Source organism: Tympanuchus pallidicinctus, unplaced genomic scaffold (genome assembly GCF_026119805.1).
Source record: "Tympanuchus pallidicinctus isolate F22 unplaced genomic scaffold, pur_lepc_1.0 scaffold19, whole genome shotgun sequence".
NCBI lineage: Eukaryota > Metazoa > Chordata > Aves > Galliformes > Phasianidae > Tympanuchus > Tympanuchus pallidicinctus.
Genome location: NW_026294710.1, coordinates 5,929,846 through 5,944,406, shown reverse-complemented (window position 1 = coordinate 5,944,406; position 14,561 = coordinate 5,929,846). Strand labels below are relative to the sequence as shown.

The window sequence follows — 14,561 nt, the reverse complement described above, 5'->3', positions numbered from 1 at the left end:
GATCCTAGATTTAAAATATTTTTGTTACTTACTTCACTTCTTTATCTGAGAAAGATATGTACTGTTACATTCTTATTTCTTTTCTGGGGTAGCAGTTGTGCTCCATTTTGGCATAGTAATTGTCAAATACTGTTACTACCCAAAAAAAGGGGAAAATGACAGAGCAGCTATCCATACAACCTTCCCAAACTGACCCCCACATGGGCTTCCCACAGGCTGCAGCTCCTCAAGCACTGTCCCCTGGGACAGCAGCTCCTGCATCCCTCCAGCCCCACTGTGGGCTCCTCTCTACAGCCTGCAGCTCTGGCCCCTGCAGTGGTATCCATGGACTGTGTAGCATGGGCTCCTACATGGCTGCATGTGGAGATCTGCTCCGTGTTGTGCTCATGGGCTGCAGAGGGACAGCCTGCTCCTGGGCACCTCCTGCCCTCCTTTGGCACTGACCATGGGGGCTGCAGGGCTGCTTCTCTTCTATTTCTCTTCTAGCTGCTGTTACACAGCAGTTTTTTCCTTTCTTTAACCTGCTCTCTCCAATGTTGCTCATGGCTCTGGTCAGATTGGGACAGCACTGGGCTCTGCTCAGAGGCAGCCTCTGCTGCCCAGTACTGCCCAAACCTTGCCATGTAAACCCAGAAGTTTTCCAAACCAGGACATTCTTTAAAATGTTAGTTATGCTTCACATTCCTATTGCATGTTCAGTGTTGTTGACGTACTGAATTTGCACGTCTTTCAGAGAGCATTCAGTTATTAGTTTGGTCAGTGCTCATACTTCAGACAAAAGTGAGAGTGGACATGTTTATCTCGTATTCCATTGACCTAATCTAGCTGTTCCTGCCGTTCTGATCACTGTAAGTTCTGAGCCACTAGTTCTCTGTTTTGCTATTCTGCTCTCCTGATGTGTGCAGAGATCACACTGATGTTGCTGTAGGGAGCTATATAGGGAGAGTAGAATATTGAAATTCATTACTATTGTGTGCAACTGAGCGGAGATGTTTGAAGTGGGAATGTTGCCCTTCCTTTTTGCTGTTGTGCTGTGCCTTTCATATGCCTCAGTGCCCATCAGCTGAGATTTTGTACAAACTTGTTCTGAATTTGAGGTTGAAATAGTGCCACCATAAATTTGATCCTTCTGAGAACTGAGACTCAGCTCTTACTTTTTAATCATTATGTGTGGCCAAGTACTATTTCAGCTTTGCATATATTCATGCACACCAAATTTTGCAACACCAAGAAAAGCAAGATAAGCCATAAAACCGATTGAAAGAACGGTGGATGTCTTCTCGCTGGTTCTCGTTCTATGCAATGTATTCCCTTCTCTGTAAATCTTTAATGCCAGAGACATGTTTTCTCTACAAACCTAAAGTGTTGTCTTTGGGAATTTCTCATCGAAGGAGCTGAACTATAAGGCATGCTGTGATCAGGTGTTCCTGGACTGCATAACTCACACAACACGGACAGTTGTCATGCTGTGATGAGAGTCCCTGATGAGACATGCCAAATTCTTCCCTACTTTTTAAGTTAAAATAATATATGGCTAACACTGAATTGAAATGAATGCGGAATACCTAACATAGCTTGCATTCTACAGAAAGTTGCTAGTGAGTGGGGCTTTTTCCTAGCGTTAAGTTTATTCTTCATTGTACATTCATATGTATTCTTTAACATAAAAAGAAAATCTTGGAAAATAAAGCCAACTCACTCAAACTTTTGGCCAGAATGATACACTGGGCCTTTCTCTGCATTGCAGTTCTTTTCAGTCTTTACAGTTTTCATAGACTTCAGTCAAAATTGTGAAAGTACAGTCCTTTAAAAAGTGTTACTATGTCTGTCTGACTGTAGAAATCTTTTGTGTCCAAACATACATGTGATGGTGACTGGAAAGACTAGATATCTGTAGTTTTAAAGCTGCTTTTATTCCTGGACAGATGAAATCTGTTTTTCATTTTATTTTACCTACTACTCTTTTTTTTGCTGTTCTGAAAAATTACCATTATGATATTAAGTGAATGAGGATTGTATAAATCACAATGGAATTAGGATTAGAATTCTGGAGATTTTTTGTGTTTCGAAAGCTGAAAGAAAGTTGGGCCTTGTGCTGAACAGAGATAAATTCCTCCTTTACACATAATGAGGAAAACAAAATAGGAACATAAGGTCTTTTCTATTGGCTCAGAATAGCTCTCTGCCTAACCTGTGTCCTGTGTCTAAGTACGACTTAGAGCAGATGGTTGGGAAAAAACTACGAGAAGCCAAGCAGATATAATCTTCTCACACCTTCCTACTTTCTATCTCCCAGTTTCTTAAAGTAATGCTGAGCTGGAGGCTGCATAAGGTTCATTGTGCTTAACAATCCTTTATGAATGTGTTTAATTTCTTTTCAGGTCCATTTAAACTTTCCTATTTCACAGCTTCTCAGGGTAATGAGATCTACAGTTCAGTTATGTGTTCTCTGGAGATGAAAAAAGCAAAATAAATGTTTCTTCGTTAGATGGCTGCTTGCTGACAATTTCACTAGGTATCAGGTGGTATTAATGATGCTTCTTTATAATGAAAAACACTAAATAATAATTCTCTTTACACTAATATATATTATTACTAATGTCATATACTGGTATCACATGCAATATCTGTCCAACAGGAGAATCACAGACCATTGAATCTCCCTTTGCAGACAACTTCTTACCAGCTCTGATGGCAGGGGCTGCCCCTGCTAGCTCAGCTTTTCAGGGGAGATGGCCACAAGTGCAGATTCTCAGGATGTTAGTGCTGTATTGATGCCATAATGATGTTTACTGTTTTAGTCTCAATTCCTTTCCTGAGATTGCTGATGTTCTCTTTGCTTTTGTGTGCTGCTGGGCTTAAGCACATGTCTTGAAGATTCTTTTTTCCCTGAGTGGTAATAACAACTTTAGAGCTCGTCATTACATATGTATGTGTATTCAGAGTTAGGGTTATTTTTTTCCAATGTGCATTTCTTCACATTTATGGAGATTAAAATTCATCTGCCATTTTATCAGTTAGCATTATGAGATTGTTCTTCAGCTTCTCACAGGCAGCTTTAATGTGATTATCCTGAATAAGCTTTCAGAGGCTTGAATCAATCTCCCAGCATCAGGAAGGTGACTTCAGAATCACAAGATCTTAAGAAAGAATGTGTGACAATTTTTATTTACCTTCATTTTACTTGATCTTTGGAGATGACTATTTATTCTTTATCCACCAGTGAAATTGACTAAAACTATGCTAAGGCCAGAAAGAGAATTAGTATAGTGATCCTGTTTTTGAAATGGCAGATTTAGGAATGCTTGATAACAGCATCTCAGTCTAATTATCTGAATTGAATTACTCCACAGAAACAAAACCAGCTGGCCCAGTTCAGTGATGTCAAAGTGGGATGTTGAAATCCACTGCTGAACACCGTGAGCTTTGTACTGTAGGCACCTCCAGAGGGTGTTTCATCTTATTAGCTTTAATGCTTAACTAGATATATACTAACATTGTAGCACCCCTTTGCTCCCAGGCATTTGAGAAGACGTCAGGGCACACTTGCCCTGGTTGTGAATAACACTAGGCCTTTGAAGTAGCTGAGATGCTTCACATTCTGGTCTTGGCAGGCACCAGGGAAGGCCTTCACATTTATTGATCCTGAGGCATCTAACCAGGGTAGTAGAAATTGGCTCTGCATGAGGGCAAATTGGCCTGATGCAGCAGCAGAGACAGCCACTGCCTTTCTTTTCTTTCATGAGACACAACAAGCCTTTCACACTTGCCCTTTATTTCCACTCCTCTGCAACCTCCTGTTGATGTCGTGCTACTAAAGAGCTCGGTAGGAGGTGGACAACAGGCGAATTAGTTAGGGAACAGCCTGCTGGCTTCCCTTCCTTGCCTTGAGAATATTTTCAAGTCTCTGCTGGATGTCTTGTTCCTAAAGGCAATACGATTATGCTGGGATAGAATCTAGTGCTCTAGATTCAGCAAACTGTGTTTGATGGCTTTAAGCCACTGTGAATAACGGGAAAAATTTGTAATGTATATATATATAATGTTTAATGCATATATATAATAATGTTTCAGGAAATATTCTATTCTTCTAAGGATTATTGAAGAACTTCTCATGAAAAGATAAAAAGTTGGGGCTAAGTTTAAGCTATCTTTGCCCTCTAATAAGTTTTGAAATGTTGAAAGTTGAAGAATGAATGCTATAGTAGCCTTGAAAATGTTAAACTGTTCAAGTTTAAAAATTTAAGAATTACAGGAAATAAAACTTGTAGCTTTAGAAATTTTAGCTACTCTGAGATATCTTTGGAGTAGACTTCAGAAAACACTAAGAAAAAGAAAAAAACCCTTTCTATTAAATGAAGTTTTCAAGCAGTTAACAGTGACATGGAACAGCATCTTGGTGACCCAGTGTATGGGTTCTTTTGGCTTATTAGGATTTTATTCACAAATTCAGATTTGTTGGTAGTAGGAGAGCATCACACTTTAGCAAAACTCTCCTATAGCTTAGCAAACTGCAGGACACTGCATCTGGGAGTTTCTGAATAATTTATCTGAAGTAATGAGTATCATCATGTGATGCTGTATCAAAGCAACTGCTCAAGTGAAAGCCAGCTGGGTACAGCCTTTGTATATCAAGTAGTTGCTTGAGCTGTCTCTCTGGAAAAATTAGAGAACATAATGAGGAAAATTAGAAAACCTGGGGAGCAGCCTCCATGGATACCCATTTGCAAGAAATAATTTGATTAGTGTGAAATCTGCAAAAGTTCATTATTTACAAAGCTCACTAGCATTGTAAAAGAAATGCATGTCTGCATACACACATCTATTTATACAACATGGACATCACATGTATAAACTATGAGATGAATACTTGGTGTACTTATTTTTCTTTATCAGCTTTATGAAACACTAATAGAGTATTTATTTGCTCAGAATCTAAAAGGCACTCATTTAATACCCAACAGAAGTTTTGGTTTGAGTTTCCCAGAAGGCTTTATTTAGTCTCAGTAAAAGTAGATGCCTCGAGATCCAGGAGAGGCTGACAAATCACATCTGCTAAAATAAAATGCGCAGATCTGCTAAGTATTAGATTGATGCTTTTATGAGGCATGTATATTTAAAGTGTCGTTTGTGCCCACTCTGCACAGTGTTGATGAGAGTCACGAAGTGCAGAACTGAGAGAGAAGTACTGAGCTGACGAATTTGCGGTGGAGTCAGTGGATGCTGCAGCTGGCCTGCATCACTCAGTATCGTCTTGCTCTCAATATTGTAACTGCTTTTACTAGCCTGCCTCCTAGTACATCTAGTGTCATAATGATTTAATAATAAATTAATTTACAATGCACCTTTTGAATCCACCTTTTAATATTGTAGAAACAGAAACAATTTGATGTTATGTTTGTATTGATGGCTTTTGTATCTTTGGCTACTTGTTTTTCTTATGGGCACGAGCGAAATACTGCTTCATAAGGTTGTCGTTAGCCTGAGGAAAAAAAAAAATGAGGCCATTGATTAGAGACATGAATTGAATAGCATGTAAACTAAATTACCAGTTAGGGGTTCCCAAATGGCCAAGAGCACAGCCTGTCTGATCTTAGCAAAATTCTGCATTGCAGTGGAGAACTCCCTCAAGGATGCATTATCTTCTGATGTTGACCTTAAATAAAGACATACATATCCTTGTTGTTTGAAAGAAATAAAATGGAAGACCCTTATTTTCAATGTAAGATTGGAAGTGTGCTAATCGAAATAAGATCCAAAAGGAAAAAACTCTGTAGTAGTTCAAAGTGACAGGCATATTTCTTTGAGGTGCATTCCTGTAGTGAATGAAAACAAGAAGAGTATTCTCAGTACATGGAATATCAATATTGCAGCATTATTCTGCTACATGAGAGTTGGAAAGTTGAGATATTTACATAACATTTTTCACTAGTATTGCATACTAACATAATGCAATAACATTCCTTGAATTTAAAAATAGCCAGAGAATTATGATGTATATCTAGCTAATGCTTTTGTTTCTTTACATTTAAGAACGTTTTATAAAAATACACTTTTCCAGCCAACAGTGTCCTTTGGTGGACATTAAGAATAACAAAGTGGAATCTTTAGTTACTCATATTCAAAGACCTATTGTTATACCATTTAAATTCACTGTGATAAGAATATAAACATGAAAAGCATATTGGAATGTTTTTATTATCTATTGATTTTCTGTAGCTAGCAATGTCTTTCCAATGGAATAAATACTAGGAAATTCCTTGGTACAAATGTGAAATGGTTCCTTGCGCATGTGTGTACAGAGGGGAGCATCATCAGTGTGTCAGCTTGTTTACTATTTCGTGGAGAAAGGAGAAATAGAGACTTCAGTTCATGAACGCAATTTACAATATTTGCAGGATGAAGGAACCGTTTTTTTATTTTCTCTTTACTTGGCATGTCATGAAGGTCTGCTGAGACTAAATGAAAAGGACGAAACCCATCTCTTGTACAGAATTGAATGTGAGCTAGAGATTTTCGATAGCTACAAGAACATGGCTATCCATACTAAGCCCCACAGTATTGTGACTTTATATACTTATATACTATATACTGAGTTTACACTTGTTAGCCATGAATGGAAGATTCTGGCATGAAAACGTCCACTGAAATCCTCAAGTTTACTTTTCAAGTTGCTTATCAGCATTCCTGGAGATGGCTCAATGAGGTCATTCAAGAAAAAAAACTTCAATGGGAGTATCAAACGTATTGTCCCAAGAAACACAGAACACTCTCCTACCTTCTCATTTACAGGAGAGATTGGTATATTGACCTGCAGCATTCTTTTACCAAAGACTGCTTATTCTGCAGGGGACTTCTGCAGTGGCTGTTACTCAAGGAATTTTGTTTCCTTCCCTGCCCAGTTAATCTCACAAGCACTGTCTGGTAGCACCCTTTGTCCTTAAACTGAATTCCAACGATGAGAAGTACTCTCTACTTTCTGCTCCCTCACTTGGCAAGGCGAGGCAAAACAAAGATAAAATTTAGTCCCTGCTGACTACTGAAATTATTAGTGTTAAATGTTTTATCACCACTGGGCTGAAAATTGAGTTATTTATTATCAATTGGAATGCCATTCTGGAGTTCCACTACAGTTAGCACTGAGCTACTTTCATTATAAAATCAATTTCCTGGAGATGCCTATCTCCATTGGTTTAATATATACCATGTTGGAAGTTGGCGCAGAAATGCTGGTGCTCTTCCAGAGTAGAAGTACTGACTGCTGAAGAGGGGGTGCAGTTAAAACATTTTAAAAAGCAATAGATTTTTCACGTGTCATACTGGCAAGAGTTTTCAAAGCCTAAAAGACATGGCTTTCCGATTTTGTACTTAAAAATCCCTATTCCCATTTTATCTGTATGAAACACAGCTCCAATTCCAGCCTGGCTGTCTTTCAAGAATTGCCTCTGATTAGTCCCAAATACCCTTTTTTTCTCTCCTCTCTGTTCTCCTTCAATGGACTTCACACTTCAGCTTCTAGCCTTCACTACACCAGTGTTGGAGGAGCAAAGCTCAGGCTTTCCTAGCGGAGTCACAACTGGGATCGTGGATGTGGGCTTCTTGTCTCAAGAGGGACCTGACTTTGCCTGGAGTGATCTGTGACTTCAGGCACTTGCTTCAGCACAGAAGACGTTGTGCCCAGCTCTGGGCTGAGGTCTGAGGGCTGCCCTGCAGTAATGACAGTGTCACCCACATTCTTCAGATTTCAGACCAGTAAATCCCCATGGTAACTGAGAACATAAAACTTACTCAGCATGGACAAGTTTATGGCTGCCCTTGCTTACGCTCTGACAATGTCACTGCAATCATAAGGTTACAGGAACAATGAGGGCACTACATCGTGCTGTTAATGAGTCTGGGTTTGGGCCATTCTAAGGGGATTTTGCAGTTTTAACAGTTTTATGTGCCTACAGATACTCTTAGTCATGGATTAATTAGGATATTTTTTCTCTTTAAGTCTTATTGCATACATCTCCAGAAATGGGGTTTAAGCCTGTCTTTCTTGAGGTTATTTAGCATGTATAAAAAAACAGCTTTCTTTCCTCTTCTCTAGAGGGCTACCTCAAAAGATAGTAAACTGTTTATCAGTCTTATAACCTTCCTTTACCTCATTTTTATTCATCTGTTCCCTTTCTGACTCTCTCTCCATCTTCACTCTTTAAGTGATCTTAGCATCTGTTAAAGATGTCAGCTCTGCAGATACTGGCTTTCTCTTTATTGGGCTTTTAAGATGCTGTTAATTCAGGAGTAAGCAGTGTCAGTCCTGTATCACAGATTATCTGTCATGGACTTCTCCCAGGCCCTTGTTTAGAGAAGGAAAATCTATACAACATGTTCTTTATCTTCCTCAGTGGAGGCTGCTGAAATATTTGCAGATTGACCACTGATGATGAATTAGCAGGTAACAGGTATATGCTAATCTGTGTAATGTCATTGTATCAGCAGCTCTGTGTTTGGTGGCATTCAGATTATTAGCCCTTTACAATCGTGCTTACTTAGTATTTGGATGGCACAATATCTCAAATAAACTTAATCGAAATGCATCACTGAAAATTCAAGCTGAAGGTCTCAAATCCTAGGCTAATTATAAAAATCCCAGACAGAATGAAAAAGTGGAAGTTTATGTGTTCAGTTTAATAAATTCTGCTCTAATTACTTCTTTCATAGCAATTTAACCTTTACATATTTGTTCTTTTGCTTTGCATTATGCTCCTTGCCTATTTTCTCATACATTTTTCCTTATCAATAATTTCTTCCTGTTTGATTTCTGGATATTTTTCATTTATTTATTAACCTCCTCTTTTCCTCACATATGTACTTTAGCTTGGCATTCCCCTGTTGTCCCGCTTCCTTATGAGCTCACTTGAACTCAAAGCCCCTAGTTCTGCTGCTTGCTCTAGGGTTGTGGGAGTAGGTGTCTGTCCATTTGGGGTGTCCTTACTCTGTTGGCATGTTTCACTGGCAGGACTGGGGCTGGTTGTCCGTCTGCTTCAATGTGTGTAACAGTGAGGACAAAAGGCAAAGGACAGAGATTTTACAGAGTGTCAGATCAGAACTTCACATCCTCACTTGACTTTACAGGGCAAAAGCACACCACCTCCCTCTCAAAGACATCTCTTTAAATTTCTTTTCTCTTCAGGAAAGGATACTACTTACCATGGATGAAAAGGATGACTCCAAGAAAGATGTTTTCTGCATTAATACCCTGAGCTCCAGTGCTGTAGGGTTTCCTCCAAGCATTCCACCCCATACCAGTGAGGTTCCACATGTAATACTCACATGTGCCCACTTGGCAGGTGTGTCACCATGTGAGAAGGAGCCCAAAGCCTATACTGCATTTTGCAAGGACTTTCATACTTCTGTTTGTATGTAAATTGTACCAATTTCCAGCTGTTACTTTTTCCCCTAGATCCTGTTGTTTTTCTCTTCAAGCTCCTCCTTCACCAGAAAGGGTGTCTTCAACCAGATTTGGCTGTCTTCATCAGAAATACAATTATAAAGCCCTTCTGTGTGGGAGGAGGCTGCATGCTCAGTGTCTGGCTTATATGGTGGACTGGACTTCCACTCAATGGACTAGAAAAAAACCTAAAGGATGATCTTAGCTCTGCTTGCTCCTAGTTCTATAGTCTCAAGAAAATTGGCTTTGAGTTGTCTAAAATTAACAATAACCTACTTGTTCATCAAGCTAACTGTTCTAATTTCAATATTCTAACCTTCCCATAAAAAACAAACCTTTGATCTGTTTCTCTCAGATTAATTATGTGAGCACCACCATCTTTCACTAGACAGGTCTTCTCTTCTGTCTCCACGTAGCTACTCATAACCTTCTGGCTACTACCAACCATCTAGTCCTACTTTGAGCTCAGTCCTCTTAAACACTTCCAAGTCCTTATAGCCTGAGGTATGGCCTGAGCCCACGCATTCTCCTATGCAATTGCCCAATGCATTGTGCAGACATTGTTAAACATAGACATTGGGGTGACTTAGCAGTAGAAACTGTGATTCCACTATTCAGCAATTTTAATTTCATAATTGTCCTACTTGGGACACTCGTTAAGTGATCAGCTTCCAGTAATCTCTTCTCAGCTGAAGGACACTATCTGCTAATCTAGTGTAAGATTAGAGTTCGTTAGTTTTATATTTTGGCACTGAAAATTGACTTTAAGTCATGCATTGCCATATTGTATGTTTCTAGTACGTTATCTTATTTAGCTGGTTGAAAGGTAACAATCAGCCATTTTCTAAACTGTTATTCACCCATTCCTGATAGTGTGATCCTGTTCTGGTTCCCGAATGAAGAATGTCATTATCAACTTATTTATTTTGCACGTATATGGGTGAAGCTGGCACACAGCATAGTCACATGTGAAGCTGATACAAAAGCAAGCATCTGATGCCGATGCTTTACACATGCATCACCAACAATTCCCAGTGATATATTCTCCATGAAATGTCTTCGAGTATAGCTCAGACCATCCCAGAGTTTGGCAGGACTTCACCTTCCAGAGAGAAAGGACTTCATCAGATACAGATACTGGGCATCCTGGAATAAGCAAAGGATTATGTTAACTGACAGATAGTGGGTGATTTGTCTCTTCTGACCTAGACTTGAAGCATAGACCTGTCCTTTAACACTGTGATGGGGAAGTATGAAGAATTTTAAGGACTTAAATATTTGTACCAGCTTCCTTATCACAACGAACATTAAGTCAGTAGCATAAGATTCATCTGAATGCATATTATGTACAAGGCAGGTCAATCACTTTTTATTTAATAATTTAGCATGTCATTTTTCCAGTTTGCCATTTGCAGCTGGCACTTTTGCAATAGATTTTATTTTTCAGACATCTTTTAGTGAATCACCAGATAAAGGAGATGTGACAGTTTTCCATTAATTATATCTCTGTATTAAGGTCTAATGAATATATGACTTCCAAGGGAAAGTCTCCAATAGTGCCAAAGCAGTGGCATTTAAACTACCACTTTTCAGTGGTTAAATTGGAAGGCAATTAAATGTTTGTATAGATATTTACATTGTTGTATTAATCTCAAATATTATTTATGAACAGTTTGCCTCTGGGACTAGAATGAAGGCAATCCAAAATAACGTGTTTCATGTCCTTTCACCTCAGTTACTCTAAGCCAGGTGGGATACTGCATTTCAAAGGAATGAAGGAAAGAAGAAGCCATGCTCTTTATCTACTTCAATTTATAAAAAGTGAAGTTAAAATATCCTGTGAGAGTTTAGATGTTTTTTAAGATAGTACAAAGTGAGGGGTATGAAAGATGAAAACAGCTGTTTCATTTAATCTAGGACAAGAAATTAAAATCAGAGTGCAAAACATAAATGCATTCATAACTTTGTATCACAGCTCTACCAAATTTCATGACTTCCCAAATCCCTGATAAAAGGGTAATTCCATAAAGGTCAGATATGAATGATTTGGGGACACATAATTAACCCAAAGGCCAGACTTTCTGTGTTGTCGAGTCTAGAAAGGTCTCACAAGCTGCACCCACTGGAGGGGATGTTGATGAGAGGAGTTTCATTATGCAGACACCCTCAGGAGGAACTGCTGAGTGGATGCACAGTTTGGTGGGTTTCTATTACGAGCTCATTCAAGGGTAGATAGACTAAAACTTGAGCTGGGGACAAAGACCTATTTCATTGATTAGTAGAACTACATCACCATTCATGTCTATGATTCTGACTTGTTCTCACTTTTAGAACAAGTGGAAACTTCTCAATTTTTTTGTTGTTGTTGAAAATAGCAACAAGTGCCATCTTCAGGAAGTATGGACATGCCTTCTCATTCACCTTTGTTCATTTTCTGTGAGTTTTTTCACTTCGTTATTGGTATGCCATAATACTGACAGCTTTTATGCTTTGAACAAAACATAGCAAGGAAGTTTCTTCTGAGAGGTGATGATTCCTTTTGATGACACAAATGGGGACTGATCCCACTAACTTCAGGTTCTGTAACTGTGCTCCCATAACTGTCACCCCTCACCTTGTTGAGTCTTTCTGAGACACCGAATATTTTCTGGGGCCTGGCAGAATTCCAGAGAAAGAGCTGCTATGCTCCTGCTAAAATCCTCAGTAAAATTTCCATATAATTCAGCTGCAGTGCATTCCAGTGTAGATTTTTCCTTACTACAAATAGAGCGCTCCTGTACTTTGCACTCTTTTTTTTTTCTATGAACTACAAAAATTAGCTTTGCTATGGTTACATTTAGAACCCATTTCTCTTTAAATGTTATTTTTTCTAAGTTCTTCAAAATGCACATCTATGAATTTCCTAGACATTGCTATTCCTCCTAGACTGAAAAGAGGAAATTACTGTTGCAGATTTACTTCCACCAAATTCAGTATTTCCCAAGAAAAAATACATGAATACTTGTTCTTTTCTTGGAAACACAGGGGCTTATTGAGAGTTCCCATTGTGCCCCTAATAGACACACATTGTTCATCTCACCTAGCTTCACTGGATGCACATGAGCCCATCTCTGCTCTCTTCTGTCAGCTTGAATCTGACATGGACTGACACATTGCTCTTTCATGGGAAATAGCATCCATAGACTTTTTGGCATTTTAAATAAGTCCGGCTTGCTTTCTAAATGCAGACTGGAAAGTCTTATGACTGACAGTACAGTGGGTTTCTCTCCCTGACCCTTATCTCAGTGAATATCAAGGAATTCTGATGGTAAAACATCTGACATGAGTCAATATATAAATATTACCAATAAATCTAAGGTAAGATATATTTCCTTGCACACGATACCCCACTGCTAAGTAAAATAAAATGGAAGAAAACAGAATGAAGGAAAATGAGATGGAGAGTTAGCTAAAACAAAGGTGGAGAGGACTGTCCAAAGCAAAGAGAATACAGATAAATGGAGAACAATAGTGAAAGGAAATATATTTCTAAACTGGGTGGTTTCAAAGCTGACTACAATGTACCAGGAAACGAGGCAAGACGTAGCAGTGCTCCCATGAATGCTTTCAGGCAGTGAAATCACGAGGTTAGCAAAATAAGTTTTGGTCATAGGTAAAGTACGTAGAACTAGATTCTACGTTCTTTACTTCACGTAGTTCACTTGCTTCACTAGATTAAATAGAATTGTAGAATCATAGAATAGCTCAGCTAATCTTTTTCCTACTTTCTCCCTTTTACTACTGCTACCACAGTGAACTCAATGAGAGCTTTGCCACATGTGTCTTGCTGTCTGTTGCTGTTGGTGGATTGCAAACTCTTAGGAGCAAAATCTGAGCACCTCAGAGCATGACCACGCTCCTCCTAGTGAAACAGCAAAGAACAAGGGAGAAAAGATTTGTACTGATAGATTATCTTTATCTGTATCACGGTAGTCTCAAGTGCAGACAAGTAGACCAAGGCAATAACAGTTGCATAAAGAATTGCTATCTGCTGGCATTAACATTCCTCCTTTTCCAAAATGGTAGGAAATTCAGTGACAAGAAATAAGTGTATGACTCATCTGAAGTGTCCCTCACCCCACATCTCTAGACAACTGGGAAAAAAAAAATCATGGCTATATATTTTATCTCCCTCTTTTTTAAGCAGAGCCCTTGTTTACCATTAATGCTCACTTTATGTGTGGAATTATCACAAGATTGTCCTATATGCATATGTGATCTATTAAAAAAAAATAATACTGATAGCAGCACTTGAGGAGTAAACCTCCATCACCTACTACTGACAGATATGAACAATTGAAAGCTGACTTTTCCAGGGAGATGTGAACCCTCTTCCTTTTACCCTATAGAGTTAAGCAAAGACTTGATCCAGCAAGATTACATCAATATATACCAACTTGTTCTAAAAATCAGAACTGTTAGTACTCTATACTTCACTGTCACCAACGCTTACGATGTCCATAATTGGCTTGTAATAGCTATTGTCAATATATGAGGTGCAAACATGAGCTCCTTTCAGATAGAAACGTGAGCAATGGAAACATATGATTTGTGTCTCTTTTACCCCTAACATATTGCAGTATCACATGACTGCACATAGTAAATGCAGCTTCTGGCTGTGAGATTTAGGAAAAAAATATGCTCATGAATAATGTTTTTTTATTCCTTCCAGTTGATTTCCTGAAACAAGGTGATCTTTAGACTTTTTTAAAGATTACTGATACTTAGAATCATAGCTTCTAACATTTCTCCTTACATCTGTATCTTCATCTAGGAAGCCTTGGTGAGTATAAGGGACCCCTTAAAATTTTTTAATATTCTTTCACTTGGGTAAATCAAATGCAGCCCTTAACAAAAGAAATAATAAAGAATTACACAAAGCATTTCTTGATACTAGTACTGCAGTTCTTTAAAAATAAGGAAGGTAACATTATTTCTAAAATCAGTTTTCTCTGTGTTATCACTCTTTCTGTTCTTTTCTATCTAAAATATTAATCTACTCCTCTGTGAGGCTGATGTTAAACAGAGTATGGATACCATTTCCACATTCAGCTCTGTTAACATTACACTGCATGTTGTATAGGCT

General features: G+C 38.5%; 1 protein-coding gene across 7 annotated transcripts in view; it reads left to right on the top strand.

Annotated features, from left to right (window-relative positions):
* The window catches only part of MAGI2 (membrane associated guanylate kinase, WW and PDZ domain containing 2), a 699,053-nt gene that overhangs the window by 491,131 nt on the left and 193,361 nt on the right, over nucleotides 1-14,561 (top strand). The window lies entirely within an intron of this gene.